Below are 12543 nucleotides of genomic sequence, written 5' to 3'. Positions count from 1 at the left end.
CTCTATCCCTTATATATTGCACTTGTTTTGACCAGGGCCCATGGGGTGTCATTTGGGACACATTTCTATTCCAGGTTCTAAATATCATGCAAATCTTGTGGCTTTTCTTCCCCCTGAGACTATAATAAAAAATATATATATTTGATCGTTTAACATTATCATCACTTCTTGATTACAATTCATTTTCTAAAAGTTTAATACAGAAGACATCGTACTGAAGTTAGATTTTCTTAGGAATGTCCCCAAACCCAGTTAGCGGCTTTCATGACATAAGACATATATATTATCAAATCCGGCTGGGACATTCCAATTTGCTTGTGGGGAGGAAGGAGTCACTACTGATTCAAACACAGTTCAGGTCTGGCACTATCACACTGACACTCACTCTGGGTCTCCCCTCGAGTGCTCCCCTCGATCTTTCCTGATGTGTGATCCTCTATTGAACGCACCAATCTCAGGGTCTCTGATTAAATCCCCATTAAGTGATCGTTTTGTTACATTAGGCTCTATTGAACGCACCAATCTCAGGGTCTCTGATTAAATCCCCATTAAGTGACCGTTTGGTTACATTAGGCTCTATTGAACGCACCAATCTCAGGGTCTCTGATTAAATCCCCATTAAGTGACCGTTTGGTTACATTAGGCTCTGAGGAATTTAAGGCATGGAAATATGTTATGGTATTAGTTGGCTCGCAGTGTTGCCTCTTAAAACACTCTGGTGAGGGAAACCCTTTGTCTGGAAAGAAATCTAAAGAAATCAACTCATATTTGTCAGTTAATATATTCTTCCTATCTATCTACAGTGAGGGAAAATAGTATTTGATCCCCTGCTGATTTTGTACATTTGCCACTGACAAAGAAATTATCCGTCTATAATTTTAATGGTAGGTTTATTTGAACAGTGAGAGACAGAATAACAACAAAAAAATCCAGAAAACCGCATGTCAAAAATGTTAAAAATGTATTTGCATTTGAATGAGGGAAATAAGTATTTGACCCCTCTGCAAAACATGACTTAGTACTTGGTGGCAAAACCCTTGTTGGCAATCACAGAGGTATGTTCAATGAACCATAAACAATTCATGAACATGCACCTGTCGAACAGCTTACAGACGGTAGGCAATTAAGGTCGCAGTTATGAAAACTTAGGACACTAAAAGGCCTTTCTACTGACTCTGAAAAACACCAACAGAAAGATGCCCAGGGTCCCTGCTGATCTGCGTGAACGTGCCTTAGGTATGCTGATGCTGCAAAGGGGCAACTGCCCGAGTTACACCAGGAATGCACTGCAGATGTGGCCAGGGCAATAAATTACTGTGAGACGCCTAAGACATCGCTACAGGGAGACAGGACGGACAGCTGATCATCCTCGCAGTGGCAGACCACATATAACAACACCTGCACAGGATCGGTACATCCGAACATCACACCTGCAGGACAGGTACAGGATGGCACGAACAACTGCCCAAGTTACACCAGGAATGCACAATCCCTCCATCAGTGCTCAGACTGTCTGCAATAGGCTGAGAGAGGCTTGATTGAGAGCTTGTAGGCCTGTTGTAAGGCAGGTTCTCACCAGACATCACCGGCAACAACGTTGCCTATGGGCACAAACTCACCGTCGCTGGACCAGACAGGACTGGCAAAAAGTGCTCTTCACTGACGAGTTGCAGTTTTGTCTCACCAGGGGTGATGGTTGGATTCGCATTTATCATCGAAGGAATGAATGTTACACCGAAGCCTGTACTCTGGATTGATTTGGAGGTGGAGGGTCCATCATGGTCTGGGGGCGGTGTGTCACAGCATCATCGGACTGAGCTTGTCGTAATTGCAGGCATTCTCAACACTGTGCGTTACAGGGAAGACATCCTCCTCCCTCATATGGTACCCTTCCTGCAGGCTCATCCTGACATGACCCTCCAGCATGACAATGCCACCAGCCATACAGCTCGATCTGTACGTGATTTCCTGCAAGACAGGAATGTCAGTGTTCTTGCATGGCCAGCGAAGAGCCCGGATCTCAATCCCATTGAGCACGTCTGGGACCTGTTGGATCAGAGGGTAAGAGCTAAAGCCATTCCCCAAAAGAAGGTCCCGGAACTTGCAGGTGCCTTGGTGGAAGAGTGGGGTAACATCTTAGAGCAATAACTGGCAAATCTGGAGTAGTCCATGAGGAGATGCACTGCAGTACTTAATGCAGCTGGTGGCCACACCAGATACTGACTGTTACTTTTGACCCCCCCCCCCTTTGTTCAGGGACACATTATTCAATTTCTGTTAGTCACATGTCTGTGGAACTTGTTCAGTTTATGACTCAGTTGTTGAATCTTGTTATGTTCATACAAATACTTACACATGTTGAGTTTTCTGAAAATAAAAGCAGTTAACAATTAGAGGACGTTTCTTTTTTTGCTGAGTTTATTCCTCTACTATTGATAACACAGTCAGTACTTCTGCGACTGTCCTGTGTGAATTTAAGTATGCTTCCTCTCATTCTCTCTCTCTCTCTCTGTCTCTCTATTTTTCTCTCTCTCTCGTCCTCTCTTCTCTCAGAGGACCTGAGCCCTAGGACCATGCCTCAGCACTACCTGGCCTGATGACTCCTTGCTGTCCCCAGTCCACCTGGTTGTGCTGCTGCTCCAGTTTCTACTGTTCTGCCTGCGGCTATGGAACCCTGATCTGTTTACCGGACGGGCTACCCTGTCCCGGACCTGCTGTTTTCGACACTCTCTCTCTACCGCACCTGCTGTCTAACTCTGAATGATCGGCTATGAAAAGCCAACTGACATTTACTCCTGAGGTGCTGATCTGTTACACTCTCTACAACCACTGTGGTTATTATTATCTGACCCTGCTGGTCATCTATGAACGTTTGAACATATTGGCCATGTACTCTTATAATCTCCACCTGGCACAGCCAAAAGAGGACTGGCCACCCCTCAGAGCCTGGTTCCTCTCTAGGTTTCTTCCTAGGTTCCTGCTTTTTTAGGGTGTTTTTCGTAGCCACTGTGCTTCTACATCTGCATTGCTTGCTGTTTGGGGTTTTAGGCTGGGTTTCTGTACAACACTTTGTGACATTGGCTAGTATAAAAACGGCTCTATAAATACATTTGATTTGATTTGATACTACGCTAGCCTTCTACTACTACGCTAGCCTTCTGCTGCTATGCTAGCCTTCTGCTGCTATGCTAGCCTTCTGCTGCTATGCTAGCCTTCTGCTGCTATGCTAGCCTTATGCTATTACGCTAGCCTTCTGCTGCTACGCTAGCCTTCTGCTACTACGCTAGCCTTCTGCTACTATGCTAGCCTCAATTTTTAAAGCCTCTAACAATTAAACATCTTTAATTCCTCCACTGCCACAAACAAACATTGGACAGCTGAAGCAAGCACACAATTTTTCTTAAGGAAAATGACCCTTTCTACTTTGAATATACAATCTAAAAATAGAGCATTACTTTTTGGGCATGTTTACCTTTCATAAATATCTATAAATGCACAACATTGAACAGTCCTATGTATTACTTTCAGGAAAATTAAAAAAGGCCTGTAAATGAATCTCCTGAAAACTCATCTGCACAGACCGTAATCATGGCATTCCCACATTCACAACAAAAAGCAAATTCAAAAGCATCAATCAGACAATGTCATGATTCATGTTGGTCTGGGAAGATGGTGAGGGCACAATGGTGCTCAGCTCAGAAGAGTCGGTCCTCCTCATAAACGCTGAGACACATTTGGAGACATATGTTTCCTGTTTGGCTAGGAAAGACAATAATAAAATCCTTTGAGCCTATTTTTGTGAAAAAATGATTGGCTAATATAAAAGTGGGATTTTGTATCATCATAAATTAGGATGAGCGAGTAATTACCTCCACCCTCTTTCCCTCTCTCTCCTGCACAACAACACACTATCATCTCTTCTCAACGGGATGTAAAGTAGCCGAGGCAGTCACAAATGCATGAAGTAGAACAGGCGTTCCCCCCACATAAATTTCTTGTTAACAAACTAAAGTTCTGGCAAGTCGGTTAAGACATCTACCTTGTGCATGACACAAGTCATTTTACTTATAATTCACTATATCACAATTCCAGTGGGTAAGAAGTTTATACACTAAGTTGACGGTGCCTTTAAAAAGCTTGGAAAATTCCAGAAAATTATGTCATGGCTTTAGAAGCTTCTGATAGCCTAATTGACATCATTTGAGTCAGTTGGAGGTGTACCTGTGGATGTATTTCAATACCTACCTTCAAACTCAGTGCCTCTTTGCTTGACATCATGGGAAAATCAAAATAGATCAGCCAAGACCTCAGAAAAAAAGTGTTCATCCTTGGGAGCAATTTCCAAACACCTGAAGGTACCACGTTCATCTGTACAAACAATAGTACGCAAGTATAAATACCATGGAACCACACAGCCGTCATACCGCTCAGGAAGAAGACATGTTCTGTCTCCTAGAGATGAAAGTACTTTGGCACGAAAAGTGCAAATCAATCCCAGAACAACAGCAATTGACCTTGTGAAGATGATGGAGGAAACAGGTACAAAAGTATCTATATCCACAGTAAAACAAGTCCTATATCGACATAACCTGAAAGGCCGCTCAGCAAGGAAGAAGCCACTGCCCCAAAACCGCCATAAAAAAGTTAGACTATGGCTTGCAACTGCACATGGGGACAAAGATCATACTTTTTGGAGAAATGTCCTCTGGTCTGATGAAACAAAAATAGAACTGTTTGGCCATAATGACCATCGTTATGTTTGGAGGAAAAAGGGGGAGGCTTGCAAGCCAAAGAATACCATCCCATCCTTGAAGCACGGGGGTGGCAGCATCATGTTGTGGGTGTGCTTTGCTGCAGGAGGGACTGGTAAACTTCACAAAATAGATGGCATCATTAGGAAGAAAATTGATGTGGATATATTGAAGCAACATCTCAAGACATCAGTCAGGAAGTTAAAGCTTGGTCGCAAATGGGTCTTTCAAATGGACAATGACCCCAAGAATAATTCCAAAGTTGGGGAAATTGGCTTAAGGACATCAAAGTCAATGTATTGGAGTGGCCATCACAAAGCCCTGACCTCAATACCCAGAGAAAATTTGTGGGCAGAACTGAAAAAGCGTGTGCGAGCAAGGAGGCCTACAAACCTGACTCAGTTACACCAACTCTGTCAGGAGGAATGGGCCAAAATTCACCCAATTTATTGTGGAAAGCTTGTGGAAGGCTACCCGGAACGTTTGACCCAAGTTAATTAATTTAAAGGCAATGCTACCAAATACTAATTGAGTGTATGTAAACTTCTGACCCACTGGAAATGTGATGAAATAAATAAAATCTGAAAGAAATAATTATCTCTAATATTATTCTGACATTTCACATTCTTAAAATAAAGTGGTGATCCTAACTGACCTAAGGAATTTTTACTAGGATTAAATGTCAGGAATTGTGAAAACTGAATTTAAATGTATATAGCTAAGGTCTATGTAAACTTCCGACTTCAACTGTGTATGACCGTTGTTTCCAGACAAGCAGAGAATCAGTGGGTTTGAAAGGGGCTTCATACTAGTCAAGGCCGGGCAGGATTCGCAGTAAAGGAAAAAAAATATTTATGATTAAATAAATGGGAATATCAAACAAAATAATATAATTTGAAAATGTCTATCATTTTCAACAATAGAAAGGCCTTCTTCAACACATGACATACAGTACAAATAATACTATATGTGGGGTGTAGCTCTGAGACAAACAGTTTGCATGTGTAATGAACTGAAGGGAATCAGACTGTCTGCACAACTCACCATCATCATGTTAGCCGACAGCTAGAACTTAGGCTTTAGATATAGATATAGGAGCTATGACAAGCATTGGGGTCCCAGACAAGGTTACTTGTTGCTACAGTACATACCACTTCTACTTTATGAAGTACAACTGCTTTCATACCAGTAGCCAACACACAAAAATGTAGAAGAAAATTTATGCTCCTCTATAAACCTGAGTGAGGAGGTTACAAATGAGATTATAGAAAAGCCTCGAGGAATGTTTACTTTCAGTACGGCTGAGGTTGAAATGAAACTACCTAATCTGGTTGAGGTAATTCACAAAAGGACATTTACTCTTAAAATCAATTTATTAAAAATATTTACTCATTAATTTACAAACTTGTGCTAATAGGATCAATAATCAATAATAATTTACAAATATAAAGTTTCTAATAAAGTTGGTTTGTACCTAACCAAAAGTGTGATCTATAACAGCTTAATAAATGTTATCCACTCATAAACTCCAGAGACATCCTCATCTGTCCTCCTCAATGAGAACTTGGCACTTCCTCTAAAATCACTGCAGTCCCATCTGTTGATAATCCATAGAGTGGAAGTCAAAGTGCTCCTTTCTCTGCCAGTTACTCCACATATACCACTTAAATCACATCACGTGGCTGCACTTTGTGTCACTGAGAGGACTTTCATTGTGATGCTCTTTATTAAGACCAGGTCTATACATCAGTGACATTGGTACTTAATTAACGAGGGGGTTATCAACAGTAGAATCCACAACTGAAACACAGGATCTGTCAACTAAATATACAGTACATCTGGATCAAATATGAAGACGACAGTGCACTTAAGGATGCCATATGTAGCCAAATAGATAGAAACTGGCACTATTTCACAGTAAACGGATGGATATGTGGCATAATTGAAAATATTATCAGAGGACTGGAAGGAATGACAATAAGAGGATCTAATTGATACAAATCTAAAAAATAGTTTCCCTGTTCTCATAAATATTAGCAAATTATGTTAGTAATTGTGTTACTCCTTTCCCCAATATTGGTATGATACCTTTAGATTTAGAACGCATATGAAAGTATATTTAAATAACCGAATGGTTTCTATAAACATCTAGATATTATTAAAATACATTCTGTGATACAGAGTAGCGTCAATGAGCGCGTTAAATCATAGGTTTAGCTTTACCTTGTTCCGGGGAGAGAGAGAAACACGCGCGGGTAGCTTTGGCTGTCAGATGGCCTTTCTCTTGAGCGCCATAGCGCTCCTCTGGCGTGGTGAGCCGCTTCGGACTCGGACAGTGACTGGGGTTGTGATGTGGGCTCCGGCAGGTCTGGGTTCCAAAACCATCGTTCCCGATGCGTCTGGCGCAGAAGTCTGACTTACTGCTGTACATGGAGAGAGTCAGCCCGGTGAAGTCTGAATACACTGGGGTTTGGCGGTGACTCACCATTCCGAAAAGTGCTGAGGATTTCTGCATTGGAATTTCAGTGTTCCCGGTGTGCATTCTCTGTGTTCACAATTACCTGTGTCGAGGAGAGACATACACATATCCCTTTTAAAAATTTGAAGACACATCAAACCATCTCCTAAACTTGAACAGATGTTTTTTTACGCACGTTCTTCCCGAATTGCCAAATAACATGGAATATTTAGTGACGATAAATACAAAATATGCAAGAAGTGAGATATCTTAATTCTCTTGATGACACCTACCTTATAAGCCGTCAAAAGGAAGAAGATGTAGACTCCTTTATGGTCGGACTTGGTGTACATCCGCATCTTCCGCCAAATGCGGAGAAAAGCGTGTCTTAACCAACCGCATCCTCTTCGCTTCCAAAGTACATTTTAAAGCATTTTCTATGTATCATTTCTCAACATCTTCCCTTTGACTGACATCTGATTCATCCACTGAGTCGGCAGTATCCGAGTCAATGCGTCTCTGTCCGCACCAATGCAAGCATGACTGTCCGGAGACCAAAGGTAGGTGGGATATGAAGATATCGATCGTGCAGAGTCGTTTTACGGGTGAGCAAACTGATGTGCTTAGAAGGTAACGTAAACAGCAGAAGATGGGCAGGTTCCAAGGAAAAGGCCCATGCGTATTGTTCGTTCTATAGGCATAGGCCAACATGAAATGTCATTGAAATGTAGGCTACCTCGTGTCTACATTCTGATGTATGTATAATTACATTCTTTTTAAGCAAAGCATAAAAAAGGAAATATAACAAGAGTTGATTATTTCATAAAGATTAATAAAAAAAGACAGCCTGTGTGAGCAAAGCATTACAAAGCATTACAAAGCATTTCAAAGCATTACAAAGCATTACAAAGAATTTCAAAGCATTACAAAGCATTACAAAGCATTACAAAGCATTACAAAGCATTTCAAAGCATTACAAAGCATTACAAAGCATTACAAAGCATTACAAAGCATTTCAAAGCATTACAAAGCATTACAAAGCATTACAAAGCATTTCAAAGCATTTCAAAGCATTACAAAGCATTACAAAGCATTACAAAGCATTTCAAAGCATTACAAAGCATTACAAAGCATTACAAAGCATTACAAAGCATTTCAAAGCATTTCAAAGCATTACAAAGCATTACAAAGCATTACAAAGCATTACAAAGCATTACAAAGCATTACAAGCCCTATTCACCTCCATTCAAATGGTCAATAATTACCTCAATAAAAGCATGCATGTGATTAGTCAAATGAATTAATGTAACTGTATAGGCCTATGTCTATTGGATTGGCCTAAGCATGATCGCACATGCTGCTTAAAATAAAATAATAATTGGATATATAATTATCTTGATGTGAATAGACCTTATTGGAGCATCTAAAAAATATATATATATTTATATATAGATTTTATAGAAATGGCGGTAGACCTAAATGACTAACATATATGGCTTAGTTGACGACAATAAAAGATACTGTAATGAATAGCAGTACAGTACGGCTAAGTAGTGACATCTAGTGGAAGATTCAGTATCTGATCAACACACAGAGAGAGAGAGAGAGAGAGAGAGAGAGAGAGAGAGACAGAGAGAGACAGAGAGATGACAATTGAAATGTCTTTATTCTATTGGAACTTCTGTGAGTGTGATGTTTACTGTTCATTTTTATAGTTTATTTCACTTTTGTTTATTATCTACTTCACTTTTTTATGTTTTATTTTTTATGTAACCAGGTAGGCTAGTTGAGAACACCTTTATTTAACCAGGTAGGCTAGTTGAGAACAAGTTCTCATTTACAACTGCGACCTGGCCAAGATAAAGCATAGCAGCATAACTTGCTTTGGCAATGTTTCCCATGCCAATAAAGCCCCTTACATTGAATTGAATTGAGTTGCCCTGGAACTGTTGTCAGAGGACAGACTAGGGTGCCCAAGCCTCATCATAATTCAATGGGGCACAAACGACTTGAGGGCTCAGCAGGAAAGGGTGGCCACAGCACTCAAGGGAGTGATTGAAATAGCTTCTTCCACTTTCCCCAATGCACAAGTGGTTATCTTTACCCTGCTACCATGAAAATACATTCACCTTGCCGCCATACAGCGGGTGAATGCAAGCATTTCCCGGGACTGGCCCACCAATCCTCCCTGGACTTGAACAGCCTTTATGACCAGGTTCACCTCTACAAGTCAGCAATCCCAACTTTGCCAGGACCAACAGAACAACACAGCAACAGAACAACACAGCAACACAGCAACAGAACAAAAGAGCAACAGAACAAGACAGCAATAGAACAACACAGCAACAGACCAACAGAGCAACAGAACAACAGAGCAACAGAACAACAGAACAACACAGCAACACAGCAACAGAACAACAGAGCAACAGAGCAACAGAACAACACAGCAACAGAACAACAAACTTAAAAAGATGAGAGAGGCCTGTAATTTTCATCATAGGTACACTTCAACTATGACAGACAAAATGAGGGAAAAAAATCCAGAAAATCACATTGTAGGATTTTGAATGAATTTATTTGCAAATTATGGTGGAAAATAAGTATTTGGTCACCTACAAACAAGCAAGATGTCTGGCTCTCACAGACCTGTAACTTCTTCTTTAAGATGCTCCTCTGTCCCTCACTCGTTGCCTGTATTAATGGCACCTGTTTGAACTTGTTATCAGTATAAAAGACACCTGTCCACAACCTCAAACAGTCACACTCCAAACTCCACTATGGCCAAGACCAAAGAGCTGTCAAAGGACACCAGAAACAAAATTGTATACCTGCACCAGGCTTGGAAGACTGAATCTGCAATAGGTAAGCAGCTTGGTTTGAAGAAATCAACTGTGGGAGCAATTATTAGGAAATGGAAGACATACAAGACCACTGATAATCTCCCTCGATCTGGGGCTCCACGCAAGATCTTTCCCCGTGGGGTCAAAATGATCACAAGAACGGTGAGCACAAATCCCAGAACCACACGGGGGGGACCTAGTGAATGACCTGCAGAGAACTGGGACCAAAGTAACAAAGCCTACCATCAGTAACACACTACGCCGCCAGGGACTCAAATCCTGCAGTGCCAGACGTGTCCCCCTGCTTAAGCCAGTACATGTCCAGGTCCGTCTGAAGTTTGCTAGAGAGCATTTGGATGATCCAGAAGAAGATTGGGAGAATGTCATACGGTCAGATGAAACCAAAATATAACTTTTTGGTAAAAACTTAACTCATCGTGTTTGGAGGACAAAGAATGCTGAGTTGCATCCAAAGAACACCATACCTACTGTGAAGCATGGGGGTGGAAACATCATGCTTTGGGGATGTTTTTCTGCAAAGGGACCAGGACAACTGATTAGTGTAAAGGAAAGAATGAATGGGGCCATGTATCGTGAGATTTTGAGTGAAAACCTCCTTCCCATCAGCAAGGGCATTGAAGATGAAACGTGGCTGGGTCTTTCAGCATGACAATGATCCCAAACACACCACCCGGGCAATGAAGGAGTGGCTTCGTAAGAAGCATTTCAAGGTCCTGGAGTGGCCTAGCCAGTCTCCAGATCTCAACCCCATAGAAAATCTTTGGAGGGAGTTGAAAGTCCGTGTTGCCCAGCAACAGCCCCAAAACATCACTGCTCTAGAGGAGATCTGCATGGAGGAATGGGCCAAAATACCAGCAACAGTGTGTGAAAACCTTGTGAAGACTTACAGAAAACGTTTGACCTCTGTCATTGCCAACAAAGTGTATATAACAAAGTATTGAGATAAACTTTGGTTATTGACAAAATACTTATTTTCCACCATAATTTGCAAATAAATTCATTAAATGTTTGGATAACGTTATTTACTATTATGTATAGAATCGTTTTTATGGGGGGGGGTTCACTCTTTATGCAGAGAGCACCGGGAGAAGAAATCTCATTTAATTACCACAGTGAATTATTGTAATGTTTGTTCATGTGTCAATTTGGATTGCCAACTGGCGATTTGACACGAAAATATATTTTCATTCATTAATCTTCACTCATTCTTCCATTTAAGAATGATGGAGGCTTCTGTGTTCTTGGGGACCTTCAATGCTGCAGAAATGTTTTGGTACCCTTCCCCAGATCTGTGCCTCGACACAATCCTGTCTCGGAGCTCTACAGATAATTCCTTCAACCTCATGGCTTGGTTTTTGCTCTGACATGCATTGTCAACTGTGGGACCTTATATAGACAGGTCTGTGCCTTTCCAAATAATATCCAATCAATTTAATTTACCACAGGTGGACTCCAATCAAGTTGTATGACATCTCAAGGATGCTCAATGGAAACACGATGCACCTGAACTCAATTTTGAGTCTCATAGCAAAGCTTCTGAATACTTATGTAAATAAGGTATTACAGTTTGTTTTATACATTTGAAAACAATTCTAAAAACCTGTTTTCACTTTGTCATTATTGGGTATTGTGTGTAGTTTGATGAGGAAAACAATTAATTTAATACATTTTAGAATAAGGCTGTAACGTAACAAAATGTCAAATCAAATCAAATCAAATTTTATTTGTCACATACACATGGTTAGCAGATGCTAATGCGAGTGTAGCGAAATGCTTGTGCTTCCAGTTCCGACAATGCAGTAATAACCGACAAGTAATCTAACTAACAATTCCAAAATAAATTTCTTATACACAGTGTAAGGGGATAAAGAAATGTACATAAAGATATGAATGAGTGATGGTGCAGAGCAGCAAAGGCAAGATACAGTAGATGGTATCGAGTACAGTATATACATATGAGATGAGTATGTAAACAAAGTGGCATAGTTACAGTGGCTAGTGATACATGTATTACATAAGGATGCAGTAGATGATAGAGTACAGTATATACGTATACATATGAGATGAATAATGTAGGGTATGTAAACATTATATTAGGTAGCATTGTTTAAAGTGGCTAGTGATATATTTTACATCCTTTCCCATCAATTCCCATTATTGAAGTGGCTGGAGTTGAGTCAGTGTGTTGGCAGCAGCCACTCAATGTTAGTGGTTGCTGTTTAACAGTCTGATGGCCTTGAGATAGAAGCTGTTTTTCAGTCTCTCGGTCCCAGCTTTGATGCACCTGTACTGACCTCGCCTTCTGGATGATAGCGGGGTGAACAGGCAGTGGCTCGGGTGGGTGTTGTCCTTGATGATCTTTGTGGCCTTCCTGTAACATCGGGTGGTGTAAGTGTCCTGGAGGGCAGGTAGTTTGCCCCCGGTGATACGTTGTGCAGACCTCACTACCCTCTGGAGAGCCTTACGGTTGTGG

The sequence above is a fragment of the Oncorhynchus masou genome, chromosome 31, assembly GCF_036934945.1.
Source record: "Oncorhynchus masou masou isolate Uvic2021 chromosome 31, UVic_Omas_1.1, whole genome shotgun sequence".
Lineage (NCBI taxonomy): Eukaryota > Metazoa > Chordata > Actinopteri > Salmoniformes > Salmonidae > Oncorhynchus > Oncorhynchus masou.
Note: the sequence above shows the minus strand (reverse complement) of the source record.